Consider the following 22,065-nt stretch of genomic DNA (forward strand, 5'->3'; position numbering starts at 1 on the left):
AAATATATTATGCTTTACTACGCACAGCATGGACTTACGAAGTCTTGTTCTCCGGGGAAAAGCTGTTTCTCCCAATTGCCTTTCTGTCTCCCATATACACTACAGTGATCTACAGAGGAAGCCTCCCAGGATTCAGCATACAGTACTGGTGAATTTTTCATGCTGTAGTATTTTCATTTTGTTTTTAAAATTTTTATCTTAGTATAATTTTCCGACCTATTCTAGCCTTCAGTGAAATTTACTAAGACGGGAGTTTCATATGCCATTCTTAAAAAGTAATGACAAAGCGCTCGCTAATCTGGTAATCGCATCTTTCATGCGGTCACCTAAATCAGCCTCTGCTGCCGGAAAACAATAATTCAGTATGGGGACGAGCAATGGCATTAGGGACCGCTCCTCCCCATACCGTGGAGGAAATTGCTGCATGTAAATACATCAGTCTCCTTCACTGATGAGCAGGCGCTTGCTGGGAAGGAACGCACTGTTACATTGTACAGTGTAAAGGGGCCTTAAGAGCATGATGTGAACAGTCCATCAGACACTACTTTTGGTATCCATCATTTTTCTTCATCACTTGGACGACTAATGTGAAAGGGCAATGTTTATGTTTGCTGAACCAACCTTAGATGCTAATGTGTATCAATATAGTTGATCAACCATTCCTAGAAGAACTGTGTCGCCCTGTATTGAGGCCATAAATTGCTGTGTTCATTAACTTAAAAGACAATCATTGACATGTCTCTACAACGCACTTGAAGACAATTTGCCCAGTTGACAGGCTGAAAGAAGCAGAATTGTTGTTTCAATGAATTGACAGCCATTTAAGTCGTTCTGACCTAACTTATGAGAGGGGTTGGGAGCAGTGTTTTTTTGAGTGCAATAGAGATGATTGTTTGATCTGCCAAGCATGAGCAGCTCCCACAGATTTATTGTCTACCATCCAGACACAGGAGGCACTGTCACCGCCACTTCTGTGAGAAGGTCTGTTAGATGTTCTTCTCTACCTGCATGAAGTTCTTTGTTTTGGTTTCACTTTGTCATCTCCTTTCCTTCTCCCAGCTGTCACCTATTTACACTAATTGTCTCCCTTTATATTCCCTCCCATACTGCCTCACTTTGCGGTTTATACTTCTTCCTGGATTGTGTTCACTGCTGAAGGCTGCTTCTGCTGATTCCTCAGATAAGTCTGTTTCCTTTATTTGTGTTTCCTTGCTGGCTTGATTCTAGGTGACCCTGACTCCGTCCGTAATAAGTGCAGGGAGCCGGTGGTCGTATCATTATAGTGTTTTCAGGTGTCACATAGTATGAGGTACGTGGACATGCAATCGTCTACCATAAAGACCTTTGCATGGGCATAGCAGTCAGGGAGAGCTCTAGGGGTTTTATAGGGCTCACCCATATGCTCCTTAGTTTGGGATCAAGCTAGTCAGCTGTTTATTTATAAGTTCCAGCTTTCTGCAACACCATCCATGATAGGCACCTCCATTATACACCCCTGTCCTCCCAGACCATTTCCAGGTGCTTAGCTGAAGGTAATTTGGTATCACGGCACCGATTATGTGTTCTGCCATTGGCAGCCAGCCACCTTTGCCTTTGTTTGCAGTGGTGTTGTAAACTAGAAACCTGGACTACTATAGACTGGAATGTATCATCTTTAGTGACAAATCCAGGTTCTGTTTGGGATCCAACAATGGTTGGGTTCCAGCATGGTGGCCTCATGGTGAGAGTTTCATTCTTTCTTTGCTGAGGAGTGACACATCATCCCAACTGCTGGTGTGATGATCTGAGGAGCCATTACACACAACAGTCAGTCACACTTAGTAGTGATATGAGGACACTAACAGTTCTGCGATATCTTGCGGCCACTTGTGTTACCTCTCATTGCAGAGCATCCAACTGTCATACTGTCATTTTTCATCAGATAATGCTCATTTACACACAGCAAGGGTTTCACAGAAATGTCTCAGCAGATAACAACACTCAATGTTGTACAGTTTTCCCCAATAAACGTATTTTGCTCTAATTTTGCTCTCACTTACATACATCAGTGTCACGGCCTTTGCTGTGTGCGCCGTGACACTTGTGCCATGCTTGCGGTTGCCGGTGGCAACATGTTGCTGTTATGGCATTGTCACGAATGATGTTGCAGATAGCTGGAAGTTATGAATAAACGTCCGACTGGCTTGATCCCAAACTAAGGAGCATATAGGTGACCCCTATAAAACCCCTAGAGCTCTCCCTGACTACTAAGCACATACAAGGGTCTCAAATGTAGATTGTATGCCCACGTACCTAAGACTGTGTGACACCTGAAAACCATATAATAGTGAGGGTACACGACCACCGGCTCCCTGCACTTAATACGGAGGGAATCAGGGTCACCTAGAATCAAACAATCAGCAAGGAAACACAATACATGAAAGGACTTATCTGAACAAACAGCAGCAGTAGCCTCCAGCAGTGAACACTTAATCCAGGAAGTAATATAAACCGCAAAGTGAGGAGGTATGGGAGGGAATATAAAGGAAGAGGATTAGTCTAAATAGGTGACACCTGGGAGAAGGAAAAGAGATGAAAAAGTGAAACCAAAACAAAGAACATTATGCAAGAGGTAGAGAAGGACGTCTGCCAGACCTTCTGACAGAACTGGCGGTGACAGGCATGTGGTGGCAGTGGCTCAGCTTTAGCTGTGTGTGCCATGACATGGTTGCCATGTATGCTGTTGCCAGTGGCAACGTGTGGCTATTATGGCATGTGGTGGCTGTGTCTCGGCTTTGGCTGTGTGCACCATGACATGGTTGCCACGCATGCTGTTGCCGGTGACAATGTGGTGGCTGGTGTGTGCACTTCCCCTTTAAGTTGTAGCTTTCCCCTGTTTGGTGCTGTAAGGGTTAACTCCCTGATTGGGTGTGGTCGCTTTGGGCTATTTAACTTCTGCTGGATGCCTGTAGCTCAGCGTTCCTCCAGGCTTGGTGTGTGCTGGTGGTTCACTGCTCCTGGCTTTACCAGCTGTCCAGTGAGGGCCACCCTTGTGGTCATCAAGGTCTTCCCAGTTTCTTCCTTGTATCCTCTATGTACCCAACCTCACTTGTTGCATGTTTGGTGTGGGTTTATGTTCTGGGTTTGTTATACGTCTTGTTTGTTGTTACATGTCTGGGCTGTTGTTGGTGCTTGTCCCTGCATGTGTGCAAGACATTTTCCCTGTGTGTGTTGTACCTCCGCGTGGGGGCTGGTTTCCCGGAGGGGTGAACCATAAGCCTGTATGCAGCGCTCCTTGGGGCTGCCATGCACTGTGTGAGCATGGGGGGGCTCTGGCAGAGTTGGTATGCTGAATTCCTGTGTGGCTGTTTGTACTGTGACCTGCTGTGTGTTCGGGCTCCTGTACTTATGCATGGGTTCCAGTTGTGGAGGCTTCGGCAGGTAAGTGAGTTGTCTTGTTGTTCTTACCTGCTGATCCTCTAGCTGTGTATGGGCTACCCTTTTCCCTGCTTCTAGGCCATTTGAGACTCCTGTTCATCCATGTCTGGGAAGAACAGGTCGTCTCTCTCCTGCTCCTATGTGAGGGATTATCAGGGCGACCCAGGGCCATAGGTATCCTGGTATGAGCCGTCCTACCATCCAGGTCCGCTCATACGGTGAGGAGTTAGGCTGAAGATTAGGGATGCAATAGAAGGTGACCTGCTCCCTGATTCCGGCGTCCTGGCCTAGCTGATTCCCCTTTATCCCTTTACATTGTACGGTGGGGGTTTTTCCCCACTCCCCATCGTGAAAATCATTCTTATATTCACACATATAAAGTTCCATTCAATTCCTACAATTCCTCCTTGATACATAATTTATTTTTGTCAATGAGCGTATAATAGGTGTCAAATGTTTAGGTCACTTTGATTTCAAGGTTAGTAAACCATCTTGTCATATGCATGAGATGCTGCACTACATTGATTCTTTTCCTGTGCCTTTGTTAAAATTCAGTGGTGAGCCTCAATCCTTGTCCTAAAAAGAAGATTACAGAAGCTTGTAGTTGCCTTAGATTTCAGTCTTGATTTATGCCAGAGAACTGACCTAAAAGAAGAGAAATGTAGTGGCCCTACTGGCCCACCCTCATCATGACCCCTTCTCAGAAAGTGGTGAGAGCACTGGGTTTGTGACTTATTTTTGGTGTAGGGAGATGATAAATCTCCCCCAGTGTTTTCTTGCCCTGGTTGTTCCCAGTGCGGCATTATTTTAGATAACTAGAATAAGGTTAGAATGTTTACTAACCTCTTTTCACATAAGCATCATGTAAAGGGAGGGACAATTTAGTCTTGGAGGAGGGGGGGTAGCTTTGTGTTTTCTATTGTAATTTTCAATCTGAAAAGTTACTGACACTACAAAAACAGTCTAGGATGGGGTGGAGGAAGCATGCAGGATTATGCCCTCTAATATGAGGGAAGTTTAAACCACCTTTAACTTTTGTTTTCTAATTTACAAAGAGCTATGCAGGGCTTTGTTCATGGCCATATATATCTTATGAAAGCCGAGTTTGATATTTGAATGCACTAAAATAAGTGTGAGGTTTGTAATGTGTCTAGTAACAGGGAAAAGTGGCATTTTAATTAAGTGCTATTTTTTCTAATTCTAGATAAATGATGTTTTTATCATAGACTAGTTGTAACGGTCCAGGTCTGGTTCGGAGGCTTTTATTGCAACTACTTGTAAGGCTGATATCGTAGTCAGGAGAAAGCCAGTGGTTGATGCACAGGTAAGCGTCAGTATTTGAGGAGTAGCAAGTACCGTAGTCAGGAGGAAGCCAGGGGTCGATGCACAGATAAGCGTCAGTATTTGAGGAGTAGCAAGTACCGTAGTCAGGAGGAAGCCAGGGGTCGATGCACAGATAAGCATCAGTATTTGGCAGAGGAGCGTGGAGAAACTAGCTTGATTACAGGCTGAGGAGCACAATAATTTTGCAAGGCAGGAAGTGCAGGACTGGATTTAAATAGGAAGTCCAATCAAGGAACAGGGTAGAGCAAACAGGAAGGGGGGAAACTGTAGGCTTCGGTTCAGCACAGGAGCTGTCCAGAAGGATGAATAGCTTACTTGGAAGAGCTGTAGCCTGGGACACATGAGTCCCCCGGTCAAATCCTGACACTAGTAGAAGTACCCGGCTTTGTACGGGTATATTTCATCTCTTCTATTTAATGTTTGTGTATGTAATTAAAAGATATTGACAGTGACGTCTACAGCACCCCATACCTTAACACTGACCTCCATAGCGGACCGTCCCCTTAACTGTGACCTCCGCAGTTCCCTGTCCTCTTAACAGAGACCTCCACAGTGCCTGGCCGATTGATTTCCATAACACCCCGTCCCCTTAACAGTGGCCTCTAGAGCAATCTGCCCCTTAACACTGACCTCCATAGCTAACCATCCCCTTAACTGTTACCTCCACAGCAGCCTGCCTCTAGGGTGGCCAGAGGTCCAGTTTTAGGCCGGACAGTCCGGCTTTCAGACACCTGTCCTTTATCCGGCGCAGGACCTGGACGGAAACAGGGATGTTCTTTTTAACAGCTCACTCTCAGACAGCAGCACTGTGCTGTCTGAGCATGAGCTACAGGGAAAGAGTCACCCTCCCTCGTTCCCCTGCAGCTGATTTTTACCTTAATTTTTTTAATCCCCCGTCGGCTGCAGAGTGGGAGGGGCATGGCTTAGCGGGACCTGGGGGCGGGGGTTTAAAGCGCCCTGCCCTTTTAAAGCTGACCTACAACAGTGAAGAAAAATGGCTGGATTGTTATGGAAACCTGCTGTGGAGATTAAGGGCCTGCGAGCTTCTATTGGCTGATAAGGGTCTTGTGACCAGGCGTCTATTGGCTAATGCATTTTTTTAGAATATCTCACGCAGGGATGTCCTTTTGAACAGCTCACTCTCAGACAGCAGCACTGTGCTGTCTAAGTATGAGCTGCAGGGAGAAAGTCACCGTCCCTCCCACCCCTGCATCTGACAGAAGTTGATTTTTACCTTCATTTTTTCAATCCCTGTCGGCTGCGGAGTGGGGGTGTGTGGCTTAGCGGGACCTAGGGGGGGGGGGGGGTGGGTGTTTAAGTCCGTCTTTTGAGGGTGGCCTGAATGGCCACCCTACCTGCCCCCTGAACTAGCACCTCTACAGCACTCCGCTCCCTTAATAGTGTCATCCACAGCTCCCTGCCCCTTTAAAGCTGACCTACAGCAGTGAAGAAAAATGGCTGGGTTGTTATGGAAACCTGCTGTACAACTGTGTGTATGTGAAAACTAAGGACCTGCGAGCTTCTATTGGCTGATAAGGGACACGTGACCGTGTGTATGGCAGTTGGGATATGAAGAGAAAGACCTTCAGGCTTCTATTTGCTAATGTAGGTCATTTTATATTCCATAATTATATTTTTGGGGAATATCTCAGGAACAGTACGTGCTAGAGAGCTGTGACCCCCCACAAAATTTCTTTCCAGGTAGCAAGGGATGTGTATACCAAGTTTCATTGAAATAGATCGTTGCTTTTTTGAGTGATCGCGGAACATACATACATACACACACACACACACACATACAGTTGCAAGAAAAAGTATGTGAACCCTTTGGAATGATATGGATTTCTGCACAAATTGGTCATAAAATGTGATCTGATCTTCATCTAAGTCATAACAATAGACAATCACAGTCTGCTTAAACTAATAACACACAAATAATTAAATGTTACCATGTTTTTATTGAACACACCATGTAAACATAAACAGTGCAGGTGGAAAAATTATGTGAACCCCTAGACTAATGACATCTCCAAGAGCTAATTGGAGTGAGGAGTCAGCCAACTGGAGTCCAATCAATGAGATGAGATTGGAGGTGTTGGTTACAGCTGCCCTGCCCTATAAAAAACACACACCAGTTCTGGGTTTGCTTTTCACAAGAAGCATTGCCTGATGTGAATGATGCCTCGCACAAAAGAGCTCTCAGAAGACCTACAATTAAGAATTGTTGACTTGCATAAAGCTGGAAAGAGTTATAAAAGTATCTCCAAAAGCCCTGCTGTTCATCAGTCCACGGTAAGACAAATTGTCTGTAAATGGAGAAAGTTCAGCACTGCTGCTACTCTCCCTAGGAGTGGCCATCCTGTAAAGATGACTCCAAGAGCACAGCGCAGTCTGCTCAATGAGGTAAAGAAGAATCCTAGAGTGTCAGCTAAAGACTTACAAAAGTCTCTGGCATATGCTAACATCCCTGTTAGCAAATCTACGATACGTAAAACACTAAACAAGAATGGATTTCATGGGAGGATACAACAGAGGAAGCCACCGCTGTCCAAAAAAAAACATTGCTTTTACGTTTACAGTTTGCACAAGAGCACCTGAATGTTCCACAGCAGTACTGGCAAAATATTCTGTGGCCAGATGAAACCAAAGTTGAGTTATTTGAAAGAAAGATACAACACTATGTGTGGAGAAAAAGAGGCACAGCACACCAACATCAAAACCTCATCCCAACTGTGAAGTACAGTGGTGGGGGCATCATGATTTGGGGCTGCTTTGCTGCATCAGGGCCTGGACGGTTTGTTATCATCGAAGGAAAAATGAATTCCCAAGTTTATCAAGACATTTTGAAGGAGAACTTAAGGCCATCTGTCCACCAGCTGAAGCTCAACAGAAGATGGGTGTTGCAACAGGACAACGACCCAAAGCATAGAAGTAAATTAATAACAGAATGGCTTAAACAGAAGAAAATACGCCTCCTGGAGTGACCCAGTCAGAGTCCTGACCTCATCCCGATTGAGATACTGTGGCATGACCTCAAGAAAGCGATTCACACCAGACATCCCAAAAATATTGCTGAACTGAAACAGTTCTGTAAAGAGTAATGGTCTAGAATTACTCCTGACCGTTGTGCACGTCTGATCTGCAACTACAGGAAACGTTTGGTTGAAGTTATTGCTGCCAAAGGAGGTTCAACCAGTTATTAAATCCAAGGGTTCACATACTTTTTCCACCTGCACTGTGAATGTTTACATGATGTGTTCAATAAAAACATGGTAACATTTAATTCTCTGTGTGTTATTAGTTTAAGCAGACTGTGATTGTCTATTGTTGTGACTTAGATGAAGGGTTCACATACTTTTTCTTGCAACTGTATATACACACATGCACACATACACACATACATACATATATATGTCCTTCTTTATATATATAGATTTTATATAGTGCATAGAGACAAAGCAATGATAGTTATGATTATTCCGAAACTAGTGGATCATAATAATTATTTCTGCATGTCAATGTAGCTTAATGGGGTTGTCCTATTAGGACAACTCCAGTCCATGTCCTCGATTAATTTATATAGACATCGTAGGCAATATGAACAATGGCTCCTGCTCTGGAGAAGGCAGCACAAGCATTTTAAATGGGCACCATGTACTATCACATGTGGCTACTGCAGGAAAAGTAAGCAATTGCCTAAGGGTGCTTCCACATTTTAGGCTTTTTGATGCAGTTTTTGAAGCCCAAATCAGGTGTGGATCATAACGGTATTAAGGAGAGATACTATTTCCCTTTTTTAATCCACTCCAGGTTTTAGCTTAAAAAACTGCATAAAACAAAACATCATGTGGATGTCCACCCTTTCAGTAGCTCACGCTCAGACAGTAGCACTGCGCTGTCTGAACATGAGCTGCAGCAACTGACTAAGGCTTCTCTCACCCCAGTCAGTCACTAGAGCTGCAGACATGGCTCCCTGTGGCTGACTAAGGGGGAGAGAAACACCCTGGCTGCCCCCAGCTCACCTTCCATTCAGAAAGTTCTTCCCTCTCTTCCCCCCGTTTTTTTGCCTATGTGTGGCTTCACAGAGGGGGGTAGTGGCTTCACGGAGGTGGGCGTGGTTTATTGGTTTAGGGCCGTGGCCAGTGAGGTCCAGCTTTCTGGGATAAAGCCAGTGGCTTCCCCTAAGGTCCCTATATACAGGACAATTTAACAGGCAATCGCCTGCTCGTCAGTGAAGGAGACTGCTGCATTTACAAGCAGTGATCTCCTCCACAGTAAAGCGATTATCTGGCAGATTCTCGGCCTGTGTAAAGGGGCCTTTAGGCAATATCAACTTCCTGCCCACTATCAACTGATCTTCAGGTTTCAGCAAATAACAAAAATAAGTTGGTTGCTAGCAGGTCTTCATTCAGAGGGCAGTTTGGTTTGGCTTCAGTTTTTGGTGCATCTTGACAATCCTCCCTGCAGACACTTATTTGCTTTCTTCCTGTCCATTAGGCTAAATGCACACGATCAGGATTGCGTGTGGATTTTCTGCGTGGATTTGCGTGCAGAACATCCTTACCGTAGGTCATGTACATTGTGTTCTATAAGAATTTGAAATTCTCATGCACATGATGCAGATTTTTTTCTGTGCGGATTTTGACCTTTGGTGCAGATTTCAAAATCCGCAGCATGTCAATTTATTTTATTTTTCCTGTCCGGATTTTCTTCATTCACTTCAATGGGGACAGTAAAATCTGCATGCAGAAAATCCGCACCAAATCTACATGCAAATCTGCACCAATTGATGCAGATTGACTGCACAGATTTCTCTGAGAACACCTGAGGATGTTGGTGCGGAATGTTCGCACATAAATCCTGATCGTGTACATTTATCCTAATACTCCTCAGTTCCAGCAAGTGTTGCAGTCCCTTAGTTCTCCTGATCACATATTGTCACCTCATCTGTCACATATTGGTGGCCAATCCTAAACCTGGCCTAAACCTGCTTTTGCCGTAGCAGAAGACAGACAGGTTGCCTTTTATTTCCAGTTGCACTGTAAAATCCATGTCCTGTTCCTTGTGGTAGAGAAGATGCTTAGAGTTCTTTAGTTCATAGACTTAGGCCTCATGCACACGACCGTGGTGTGTTTTGCGATCCGCAAATCGCAGATCCTCAAAACACGGATGGCGTCCGCATCCGAGCTGCCAAAACGGCGGCTCGGATTCTGAGCCAAACAACGGCAGTGTGCATGAGGCCTTATTAGGGATGACCACATTACAATTATCCAGCCCAAAAAGTATTCATGGCACCTAACCATTGACCAATTTTAGAAGTTAGCACAGAGAAAAAACATAGGTTTACATAAGTACTGAGTTCATTGCTTGGCAACATGAGTTACTCCTTTTGCTGTCAGGCTCAGGTGCGGCTCAAGAAGGAATTTTTCAATAATCAAAGTCTTTGTCCTATCTTCTGACAATGAGCATGTCACCAGCTGTGGTCAGCTGAGAGACAAAGGAAATAGATAGCAACTGCTATCCACACTAGCTTGTGTTCTTGTAAGGGGACTAAGAAAAATGGATTGGCAACATGGGCCATGTAGACAGAAGTGACATTCAGTACAAAGATGCACAATGTAGTACAAGGATGTTACATCTTACTATTGCAGAAGGACATGCTGGAATTTAAAAGTAAAGACAATGATATTAACAACTCCAGAACAATATGTTCACTTCTGTTTATGTGATGTTGTGAAACAGCAAGCCAAGAAGTTGTAAATTAATTGTTAAAGGGATTTTTTGGTACTTGATTAGGCTACTTTCACACTAGCATTATTTTCCAGTATTGAGATCCATCATTGGGTCTCAATACCAGGGGGGGGGGAACGCTTCTGTTTTGTCCCCATTCATTTTCAATGGGGACAAAACGTGACTGAACAGAACGGAATGGCCCAAAATGCATACTGTTCCGTTCCGATGTCATAATGGAGAGCAAACCGCAGCAAGCTGTGGTTTGCTTTCCGTCCTGGGATGCGGAGCAAGATGGATCCGTCATGACCCTCAATGCAAGTCAATGGGGATGGATCCATTTTCTCTGACACAATCTGACACAATAGAAAACGGATCCATCCCCCATTGACTTTCAATAGAGTTCATGACGGATCCGTCTTGGGTATGTTAAAGATAATGCAACCGGATCCGTTCATAACATATGCAGAGGGTTGTATCACCAGTAACGGAAGCGTTTAAACCCTGCCGGATCCAGTAAAAATGCTAGTGTGAAAGTAGCCTTATTGAGGACCTAACTTTAGGACAGGTTATCAGTATCAGATCGGCATTCCCGCTTATCAGCAGTTTTCACATGCTCAAGGCACTAGGACCACAAAGATTTAGTCAGTCCACAGACAGTGAATGCAAAAGAAAGAAGTTTCTGGATAAAAATGATGGTGGCAACAAAATAGCACCTAGAGAAGATGAACAGCAAAAGTGGATGACTCAGTAGTAACATGGAAGTAGTTATCAATCATCGCTGGAGAATGATGCAGAGCTGCAGTGTGGATTGTACCAGAAAGTATTAAAGAAGGCAACAAAAGGCCTGGTGTTCCCCAAAGTTATCATAGACCACATTCCCCCAAGAACTAACTATGACTAAACTGTGAAAATTCACAGCTATCTTGTTAACAACTATGCTGAATTATACCTCTTCCTCAAACATCTCTGGTTTATCTTCTTGGACTATTATACTGAACATTTAGACAGCAGTCCAAAGTGTGGTAACTGCCAAAGCTTTAATTAAGGGATCATATTTGGTTCTATTATCCTCAAGAATAAAAAAGACCAGTTCCAAAAGTTCCACGGTGGCTTACACACAGCCAGCTATACAAAACAAACTCATCTGAAGAACCAAAAGAATACTTTCTATAAAGCAAGACACCCTCTATGATATTTCTATGTCCTAATAGGACATGTGGATGAAAAAGGAGAGCTGGTAGGCTGGTAGAGAGACATAGCTCACACAGGTGGACAGAAACTCAACTTCACCCAATGATGAGACACAGGCTTAAAAGGGGGTTCCCATGATATAGACATTGATAACTTACAGTCCAACACCTTGTACCCTCACCAGTCAGCTGTTTCAAGCAGCCGTTCGTGCCGGAAACTACATATATGGTAGATGGAAGGCTCCATCTACTATATAGTTTCTGGCAACGGCATACTGCAGCTCAACTCCAATGGGAACGGAGCATGGGAACTAAGCAAACTGTTTGCAGGCTTTCTTGTGAATAATCTTTAAAAGAGGCTTCCTTCTGGGACAACAGCCATGCAGACCAAATTGATGCAGCGTGCCTCGTGTGGTCTGAGCACTGACAGGCTGACCCCCCACCACTTTAACCTCTGCAGCAATGCTGGCAGCACTCATACATCTATTTTGAAAAGACAACCTCTGGATATGAAGTTGAGCAGGTGCACTCAACTTCTTTGGTCGACCATGGTGAGGCCTGATCGAAACCTGTCTTGTTAAACAGCTGTATGGTCTTGGCTACCTTGCTGCAGTTGAGTTTCAGGGTGTTGGCAATCTTCTCATAGGCTAGGACATCTTTATGTAGAGCAACAATTATTCGGCCACAGATGTACGTTAGAGAAGTCTCTGACTGGTTGTGAGTGGTATTCTCTGTACAAGCAATGGTAGATAGCTGAACTCACTAATATCCCTAGGTCGTGGTACCATTTGTATGTGAAAATCCAGTGAGGAGAATACAATGGACATGATTTGGTAATTTATTGAGTTTACCTTGAGCAAAGCACATAAAGGAAATTAGATGATACTAGAGGACAGTAGAGGTCAAAACCAAATGCTCTCACCAGCTCAGAGTCTGCTGCAGGAAAGGAAGACACAGGAACAGAGCACAGGATGTGAGGTCACAGAAAGGGAGGAGTAGAACAGAGAGCAAAGGCAATGGAATTTACATAATATATTTCAGGAAACCTATAACAACAGTGACCACAGGGTTGCAGCATTACATGACATGGTAATGATATAATAACACAAACAGTCATTTATCTAAATGGAATAAATAAATGCTGGGACAGCACAACAATTCTTTTTTTCAGATCCTCAGAGAGTTCTTTTCCATGAGGTGCCATTCTGAACTTCCAGTGACCAGTATCAGAGAGTGTGAGAGCAATAACACACCTGCTCCCCATTCACACCTGAGACCTTGTAACACTAACGAGTAACATGACACCAGGGAGGGAAAATGGCTAATTGGGCACAATTTGGCCATTTTCACTTAGGGGTGTACTCACTTTTGGTGCCATCGGTTTAGACATTAATGGCTGTGTGTTGAGTTATTTTGAGGGCACACCACATTTACACTTTTATACAAGCTGTACACTGACTACTTTACATTGCATGAAAGTGTCAGATCTTCAGTGTTGTCCCATGTAAAGATATAATAAATAAATAAAATATTAACAAAAATGTGAGAGGTGCACTCACTTTGGTGAGATATTGTAGTAGAAATAAAGACATTCACTGGATCTTATGCTTATTCCAGTTTAAAGGGGTTATCTGGGATATTTTTTATCAGGGGAAATGCTGGGAGCCTAAAAAAACTCACCTTCCTAACTATCTACAATTCAGCACCGCCCCTCCTTCCTCTTCCCAGTCGGAAGCCAGTATTCAAATTCTATTGGCTTCAGTTGTGACATCCAGAACACTGGATGCTTGGGGAAGAAGATGGATCACTGCACTGGATTGGAGGGGGCTGTGGAAGTAAGTGGAGGTTTGCTTATTATTTTATCAGTCCCACCACATTTTCCCAAAATACATTTTGGACAACCCCTTTAAGGTAATAGCAATTCAGAGGGAAATAAGTTGTTCACAGTTTATAAAGTTCAGTTAAGAGTCCACCAACCCTATCTACCAAATTTCTACCAAAGTGCAAATAATTGTGTGCATGAACAAACATCAGAATCCTTTTAACTCATATAGGGGCATAAACTGGCATACGCCAAAATATGAAAGAGGTCTAATTGTGCTAACTGCCCTTGGACCCCCTATTTTGTATGTGCACAATTTCTGTAAGTACATAGAAATATTTTGTGTGTGTGTGTGGGGGTGACATAAAACATTTCATTATGATATAATTATAATTTGTATTCAATATTTAATCTTTTCCATTCTAGCTACTTCATGAAATGAAAAATGGCAGTATTATTTTCAGCATTGGTACTCAGGAAGGGTACATTGCTGAGGAGAGATTACTTCCTTCATGTGATAGTTTCCCCAGGAACATCAACCTGGAGTGTTTTTCGTCTGTAGCTGAGATGCTCTTTGCACTAATGATAATAGATCTGCTTATATTTTCAGTGATTCAAATCGAATGCAAACAAAACATCATGTAAAAAATGCATTTTTATTTCAAAGGAATCACGTAAAAGCCATAAAAACACTGTCACTCCTGCACATAGCTGCTTCGCTAAAACACACATAGCATTTCACCGCTTTTAATATACCGTAGTTTTGTTTCCATTTCTTTTAAATTAGTTTATTCTGACACAAATGCACCAGTACTTCCATATTTTTTTACTGAATGAAAGGCAAAATGAATTGCATAGTAAAGCTACCCATGATGACTCATGTGTAACTCTGGGGATGGTAGGGGTGCTTATAATCCTTATATGTCAGAGCATTTGGATGAGATGGATTACATGAATTCTTTAATGTAGTATTTTATTTAGTACAATTCACTGTTTACAAAATTACTAAATAGTTCAGCACAAAATCCTATATATATATTGTTAGGCCGTGTTTTAGAAATACATCCTCTTTTTTGTGTATTGGTTAGTTAAAGGTGTTCTACGGTTTGTTTTCTTTCAAATTTCTCTTTATTGAGAGACATAAATGAATAAACTGCCTTACATTTTGCAATAAAGCCTAACAGTGCCCTGACTCTCATTATTTAAAGGGGTTGTCCGGGTTCAGAGCGGAACCTGGACATCCCTCCATTTTCACTCCGGCAGCCCCCCTGACATGAGCATAGGAGCAGTTCATGCTCCGATGCCCTCCTTTGCCCTGCGCTAAATCGCGCAGGGCAAAGGTATTTTTTGGAGATCCGGTGACACATGAACTTCTTCATGTGGTTTTCACAGACAGTGAAAACCACATGAAGAAGTTCACATTACATGGTCTCTCTAATGAACATGCTCGGTTTAGAAGAGTCATATTACTCCACGTAATAAGAGAAGATTTAGTGCAAACTAATTATACATATAATAAATTTCAATAAAACGTAAGAACAACGGGGGGGGGGGGGGGATGAAGGATAAGAAGAAGGAAAGAAAAGGGAAGGGGGTGTGTGGTAGTGGGGAACTAATTTCTCCAGTAGTGATGGATATAACGCGGGACTACTTTGCCTTGGATATACAGTCAGGTCCATAAATATTGGGACATCAACACAATTCTAACATTTTTGGCTCTATACACCACACAGTGGATTTGAAATGAAACTAACAAGATGTGCTTTAACTGACTGTCAGCTTTAATTTGAGGGTATTTACATCCAAATAAGGTGACCAGTGTAGGAATTACAACAGTTTTCATATGTGACTCCCACTTTTTAAGGGACCAATTGGCTTCTCAGTGTGTGTTATTACCTCGTTATCCCAATTACAGTGAGCAGATAAAAGGTCCAGAGTTCATTTCAAGTGTGCTATTTGTGTTTGGAATCGGTTGCTGTCAACTCTCAAGATGAGATCCAAAGAGCTTTCACTATCAGTGAAGCAAGCCATCATTAGGCTGAAGAAACAAAACAAAACCATCAGAGAGATAGCAAAAACAATAGGCGTGGCCAAAACAACTGTTTGGAACATTCTTAAAAAGAAGGAATGCACCAGTGAGCTCAGCAACACCAAAAGACCCGGAAGAACATGGAAAATAACTGTGGTAGATGACCGAAGAATTCTTTCCCTGGTGAAGAAAACACCCTTCACAACAGTTGGCCAGATCTAGAACACTCCAGGAGGTAGGTGTATGTGTGTCAAAGTCAAGAATCAAGAGAAGACTTCACCAGAGTGAATACAGAGGGTTCACCACAAGATGTAAAGCATTGGTGAGCCTCAAAAACAGGAAGGCCAGATTAGAGTTTGCCAAACGACAACTAAAAAGTCCTTCACAGTTCTGGAACAACATCCTATGGACAGATGAGACCAAGATCAACTTGTACCAGAGTGATGGGAAGAGAAGAATATGGAGAAGGAAAGGAACTGCTCATGATCCTAAGCATACCACCTCATCAGTGAAGCATGGTGGTGGTAGTTTCATGGCACGGGCATGTATGGCTGCCAATGGAACTGGTTCTCTTGTATTCTCTTGTATTTATTGATGATGTGACTGCTGACAAAAGCAGCAGGACGAATTCTGAAGTGTTTCGGGGAATATTATCTGCTCATATTCAGCCAAATGCTTCAGAACTCATTGGACGGAGCTTCACAAAGCAACCAAAGAGTTTTTTAAGGGAAAGAAGTGGAATGTTATGCAATGGCCAAGTCAATCACCTGACCTGAATCCGATTGAGCATGCATTTTACTTGCTGAAGACAAAACTGAAGGGAAAATGCCCCAAGAACAAGCAGGAACTGAAGACAGTTGCAGTAGATGCCTGGCAGAGCATCACCAGGGATGAAACCCAGTGTCTGGTGATGTCTATGCCTTCCAGACTTCAGGCTGTAATTGACTGCAAAGGATTTGCAACCAAGTATTAAAAAGTGAAAGTTTGATTTATGATTATTATTCTGCCCCATTACTTTTGGTCACTTAACAAGTGGGAGGCACATATGCAAACTGTTGTAATTCCTACACCGTTCACCTGATTTCGATGTAAATACCCTCAAATTAAAGCTGACAGTCTGCAGTTAAAGCACATCTTGTTCGTTTCATTTCAAATCCATTGTGGTGGTGTATAGAGCCCAAAGACTTTGAATTGTGTTGATGTCCCAATATTTATGGACCTGACTGTACATTATATCATCTCCAGACCACTCCTGAAACCCACTGAGTGCAAGGCTCCTAGAGCAATAAGAGACAACCGATATGGCTGAATGATTATGGTGTGCTACGGTATGACTTCCATGGACCCCAAAGTTTCATGAAGCATTGATGATTTCTGTCTTCCCATCCCGCTAACTCCTCTAGTCGGCAGATGTGGTCCACTTTGTCTATCCACTGATCCATTGTTGGAGGCTCCTTATTGAGCCATTTTAATGGGATTAAAAGCCTAGCGGCCTGAATCAGGGGCGTGGCTATATCCGCTTTGGCCGGTCTCCAATAATCATTGGGTAGCCACAGCAGAGCCGTCTCAGGGGTAAGCTGAATGCTAAATTTAGTGATTTTATTGACCTCATTTTGTATTTTAGCCCAATAGCTCGTTATCAAAAAATATGGCTCAGGTTGCCCACTCCGTCCTCACATCTCCAGCATTTATCTGAAGGCTGTAACCCCAACATACATAATTTCTGAGGAGTTTTATACCAATATGTCATCATTTTATAGGAGTGCTCCTGAATTCTCATATATCTGGAGTAGCCATGTGTGCATGCGTGTATATGTGAGATTGTGAAACAGCTATTTCTGCATAATGTTTGTACTGAAACTGTCATTTGGCATTCCGGGCACTAGAGGCCACTGTTTTGAAGCTACAGCCAGCACACTCTGGCATTTGAATATGCAAAACAGATGATGACTCATGCTGATGACTCATGCTGTGTGTGCCAGACAGAGCAGGAAGTGGTGATCTGACATGGTGAAAGGATTGTGCTGTGAGGGACTGAATCCGATTCCATCCTGGCTTGCATATGGCTGGCAGTTAATGGACACTCAAAAGTAGGAGAGTAACTGTTATACCCTTACTGAATCCAGTTCTTTTGAAAGAGAGGTTGTCCCAGGAAGACCAGTTCAGTGTGTGGACAGAAGGCCTCATCATCAAGCAAGGCCGCACGGTTGCTGAGAGGTTGGTGGCCATCCCTGGTAGGCTGCATCCTCGGGCCCAGAACGGATGCAGGTCAGTGCACCCGGTTATGGATTGTAATATATTGTGTGGTGCCTGAAGTAACAGAGACTAGCCTAGGCCTCGCATTAGTTAGTTAGTTAGTTAGGATTATATCGTTTTGCTAGGCTTTTCTGTACTGGACTGCAGTGCAGTTATTGACTTGCAGGCTCTGCTGCGTCTGCCACCAGCTAGGGGTGTCCTCTGTAGCGGCACAGCACGACTTGCAGGCTCTGCTGTGTCCGCCATCGGCTAGGCCTGTCCAGTGGGCAGGGACATTGACTGTGGGTCCGGGATATAGCGTTTTTCTATGCATGTTTGCATTGTTTTGGTTATGTTTGTAATATTACTTTTTGCATAAGTAAAGTTTATGTTCTTGCATATTAAGCTGGTGTCAGTGTCGCTTTCCTTCTCTGTGACTTCGCTGTATCCTGGGGAGCCTACCCCGGTACATGGCTTACATATACGTAGGCGTTCCATTTCAGAGAAGGGCCTACCTAGCTCATTTGACCATTTTGTAAGGTAAGCTGTGGTTACTTTGTTCAGGATTAGCCAGCATGGAGTTATAAATGATAGAAATTAGTTTACGAGGGAACCTCTCCCGAGTAAGTAATTTCTCGTACCAGGAATAATTGTCCCTTACTATTTTGTTCTGTGTCAATTTCTTGCAAGCTAGTAAGATTTTTACCCTTTCTAGGAAGTTAGTTGTTATAGATGTTAAAGATTTAGGTTGTGGTACCCCTTCTATATAGGTCATATCTTCTAAAAATTTGGACAGCGCCTGGCCTTTGAATTTATGCCAAATTGGGGGGGTTGTTTAATAGAGGGGCATGCAATGTATAGGATCAGCTGCGCCGGTAGTAGCAGAGAGGGAATGTTTAAAACATCTTGGTCTCTTATCGCGTCTCTCATTACTTTCAGTGTCCCTTTTATCAGAGGGTTGTTGGGTGTGTCCGGAGATCCCAGACCCCACAGACCGGCGAGTTTTTCAGGTGCCGTGGATAGCAGCTCTAACTCAATGCCTCATATCTGATTGTGCCTAGTATTTAGCTGAAGTCATCTTTTGAGATGCACTGCCCTGTAGTATGTTAGGAGGTCAGGGAGACCAAATCCACCATGTTCCCTCCTCATTATCAGTCTATTATATGCTAACCTTGCTTTTTTGTGTTTCCATAGGAAGGTTCGTCACCAAAGACCTGACCTGCTTGAAAAAATACATAGGTACATGAATAGGGAGCATTTGCAGAACATAAAGTAGTTTGGGCATAATAAAAGCCTTGAGCAAGTTCTTACGGCCCATCCACGAGACATACGGAATGTACAGGGATTTTAGGTAGTTTTGGATCTCTTTTAGCAAAGGTGGGAAGTTTGTGTGGAAGACCTTATTAAGATCAGATGGAATCTTCACATCCAGATAAGACAGACAAGAGAGTTGCCATTTGAAAGGGGTAGAAGCTTTTAACTTATCTATCACTGGGCTAGGATCCGAGATATTGCGTGCCTCTGACTTGGCATAATTAATTTTTAAATTGATTGGAGACAGCCCCAAAAGTTTCAAATAGTGTCATCAAGGGGGAGAAGGCCTCCAGGGGATTTGTGAGGAGGATTAATATGTTGTCAGCAAATGCAGCTGTATGGTAGTCAGTCAGTTTATTGGGCAGGCGCAGTCCATGTATTTGGGGATGTTCCCTAATAGCTTGCAGTAGAGTTTCCATAACCAGAACAAAGAGAGTGGGGGACAGGGAGCACCCCTGTCTCGTCCCATTTGTTATGGGGACTGCTGATGATAATGTTCCATTTTATTGACATTATAGCTCTGACAAGATCATCCGGGATTCCAAATCTCAACAGAGCTTTCTGCATAAAGTCCCAGCTGACCCTGTCAAAGGCCTTTTCAGTGTCTGCACTCAGCAACACTAAAGGTTGCTTCGAGGTTTTCGCATGAGCTATGGCATTAAGAATCCTGCATGAGGTGTGGTTCCCCTCTCTGCTAGGAACAAATTCTGCTTGTTCTGGGTTAACCAGCTTGGGTAGTATCTTGCTTAATCTAGAAGCCAATAGCTTCACCCAGATTTTTACGTCAACGTTAAGAACTGAAATGGATCTATAGCTCTCGCATTGTTCCGGGTCCTTCCCTTCCTTGGGAAATATTGTGACCGTGGCCTCCAGTGTTTGTGGGTGAAGGTAAGCTCCTTCCATCAGGGATCTACTACACCAATTAGTTACTTGTGGGAGGAATATAGTAAGAAATTTGCTATAGTATGCTATTGGCAGGCCGTCAGGACCTGGGCTTTTACCTAGTGGCATTGACTTTATTATGCTGGAAACTTCCTCTTCAGTAATTGGTTGGGTTAGAGAGGCCTTCTCTTCAGGGGATTGATCCAGAAAACTATCAATGTCCCTGCAGTTATCGCTTATTCCTGTGTCCCCCTGTCTCTTTAGGCTGTATAATTGGGTGTAAAACTCTTGAAAAGCCTTGGCAATATCAGAGGTTTTTGTTACTCTAGTTTCCTAGTGTCTGTCTAATGATGGGGATGTACAGGGCCACCATCAGGGGGTTACAGCCGATACCCCAGTAAGGGGCCCGGACCCTGGGGGGGCCCGGCCAGTTCCATTTGTCAGTGACTTGAGTTGAACTTTATTGCATCGCTAGAGGGGGGCAATTGATTATTCCTTGCTAGTGATGTCCGGTTCATGAACAAATCGTTCATTTGAATCGATTCAGTTCACTGAACCAGAGGAGTCGATTCCTCTGACTGAGCTGATCCGAGTGAAACAGCTCAGTCTGACCTAGCACACAATAGCAGAGCCGCTGGCAGCAGGGAGGGGAGGGACTCGGGAGGATTGTAATCTGATCCTAGAGTGGAAGCTGCTTCTGCCAGCCCGTCCCCTCCCCGCCCACCAACCAATCAGAGCTGAGTCAGTGAGTCACAGCACACAATAGCAGAGCCGCTGGCAGCAGGGAGGGGAGGGAGGAGTGTAATCTGATCCTAGAGTGGAAGCTGCTTCTGCCAGCCCCTCCCCTCCCCGCCCACCAACCAATCAGAGCGGAGGCAAGGCAAGCACTAGCAGCTCTGAGTCACTGACACAAGAACACGGAGTCTAAGAATCTAATGAGTCACAGGTTAAAAGAATCTAAAGATCCGACTTAGTTAGAGACTCATTCGATTCTTTGAGTTAAAAGAGCCGTCAGACTCTAGAACAGTTTACACTGAGGCTGATGCTTTTGTTGCAGCAGTGATAAGATTAAGGAACAGGAGCAGAGAGATACAGACGTGGACAAAATTGTTGGTACCCTTTGGTCAATGAAAGAAAAAGTCACAATGGTCACAGAAATAACTTTAATCTGACAAAAGTAATAATAAATTAAAATTCTATAAATGTTAACCAATGAAAGTCAGACATTGTTTTTCAACCATGCTTCAACAGAATTATGTAAAAAAATAAACTCATGAAACAGGCATGGACAAAAATGATGGTACCCCTAGAAAACACAGAACATAATGTGACCAAAGGGACATGTTAATTCAAGGTGTGTCCACTAATTAGCATCACAGGTGTCTACAACCTTGTAATCAGCCATTGGGCCTATATATATGGCTCCAGGTAATCACTGTGTTGTTTGGTGATATGGTGTGTACCACACTCGACATGGACCAGAGGAAGCAAAGGAAAGAGCTGTCTCAAGAGATCAGAAAGAAAATTATAGACAAGCATGTTAAAGGTAAAGGCTATAAGACCATCTCCAAGCAACTAGATGTTCCTGTGAGTACAGTTGCACATATTATTCATAAGTTTAAGATCCATGGGACTGTAGCCAACCTCCCTGGACGTGGCCGCAGGAGGAAAATTGATGACAAATCTAAGAGACGGATAATCCGAATGGTAACAAAAGAGCCTAGAAAGACTTCTAAAGAGATTCAAGGTGAACTTCATGCTCAAGGAACATCAGTGTCAGATCGCACCATCCGTCGTTGTTTGAGCCAAAGTGGACTACATGGGAGACGACCAAGGAGGACACCATTGTTGAAAACGAATCATAAAAAAGCAAGACTGGAATATGCCAAACTACATGTTGACAAGCCACAAAGCTTCTGGGAGAATGTCCTGTGGACAGATGAGACAAAAATCGAAGTTTTTGCCAAGGCACATCAGCTGTATGTTCACAGACGAAAAAATGAAGCATATCAAGAAAAGAACACTGTCCCTACTGTGAAACATGGAGGAGGCTCTGTTATGTTCTGGGGCTGCTTTGCTGCGTCTGGCACAGGGTGTCT

Source organism: Bufo gargarizans, chromosome 3 (genome assembly GCF_014858855.1).
Source record: "Bufo gargarizans isolate SCDJY-AF-19 chromosome 3, ASM1485885v1, whole genome shotgun sequence".
Lineage (NCBI taxonomy): Eukaryota > Metazoa > Chordata > Amphibia > Anura > Bufonidae > Bufo > Bufo gargarizans.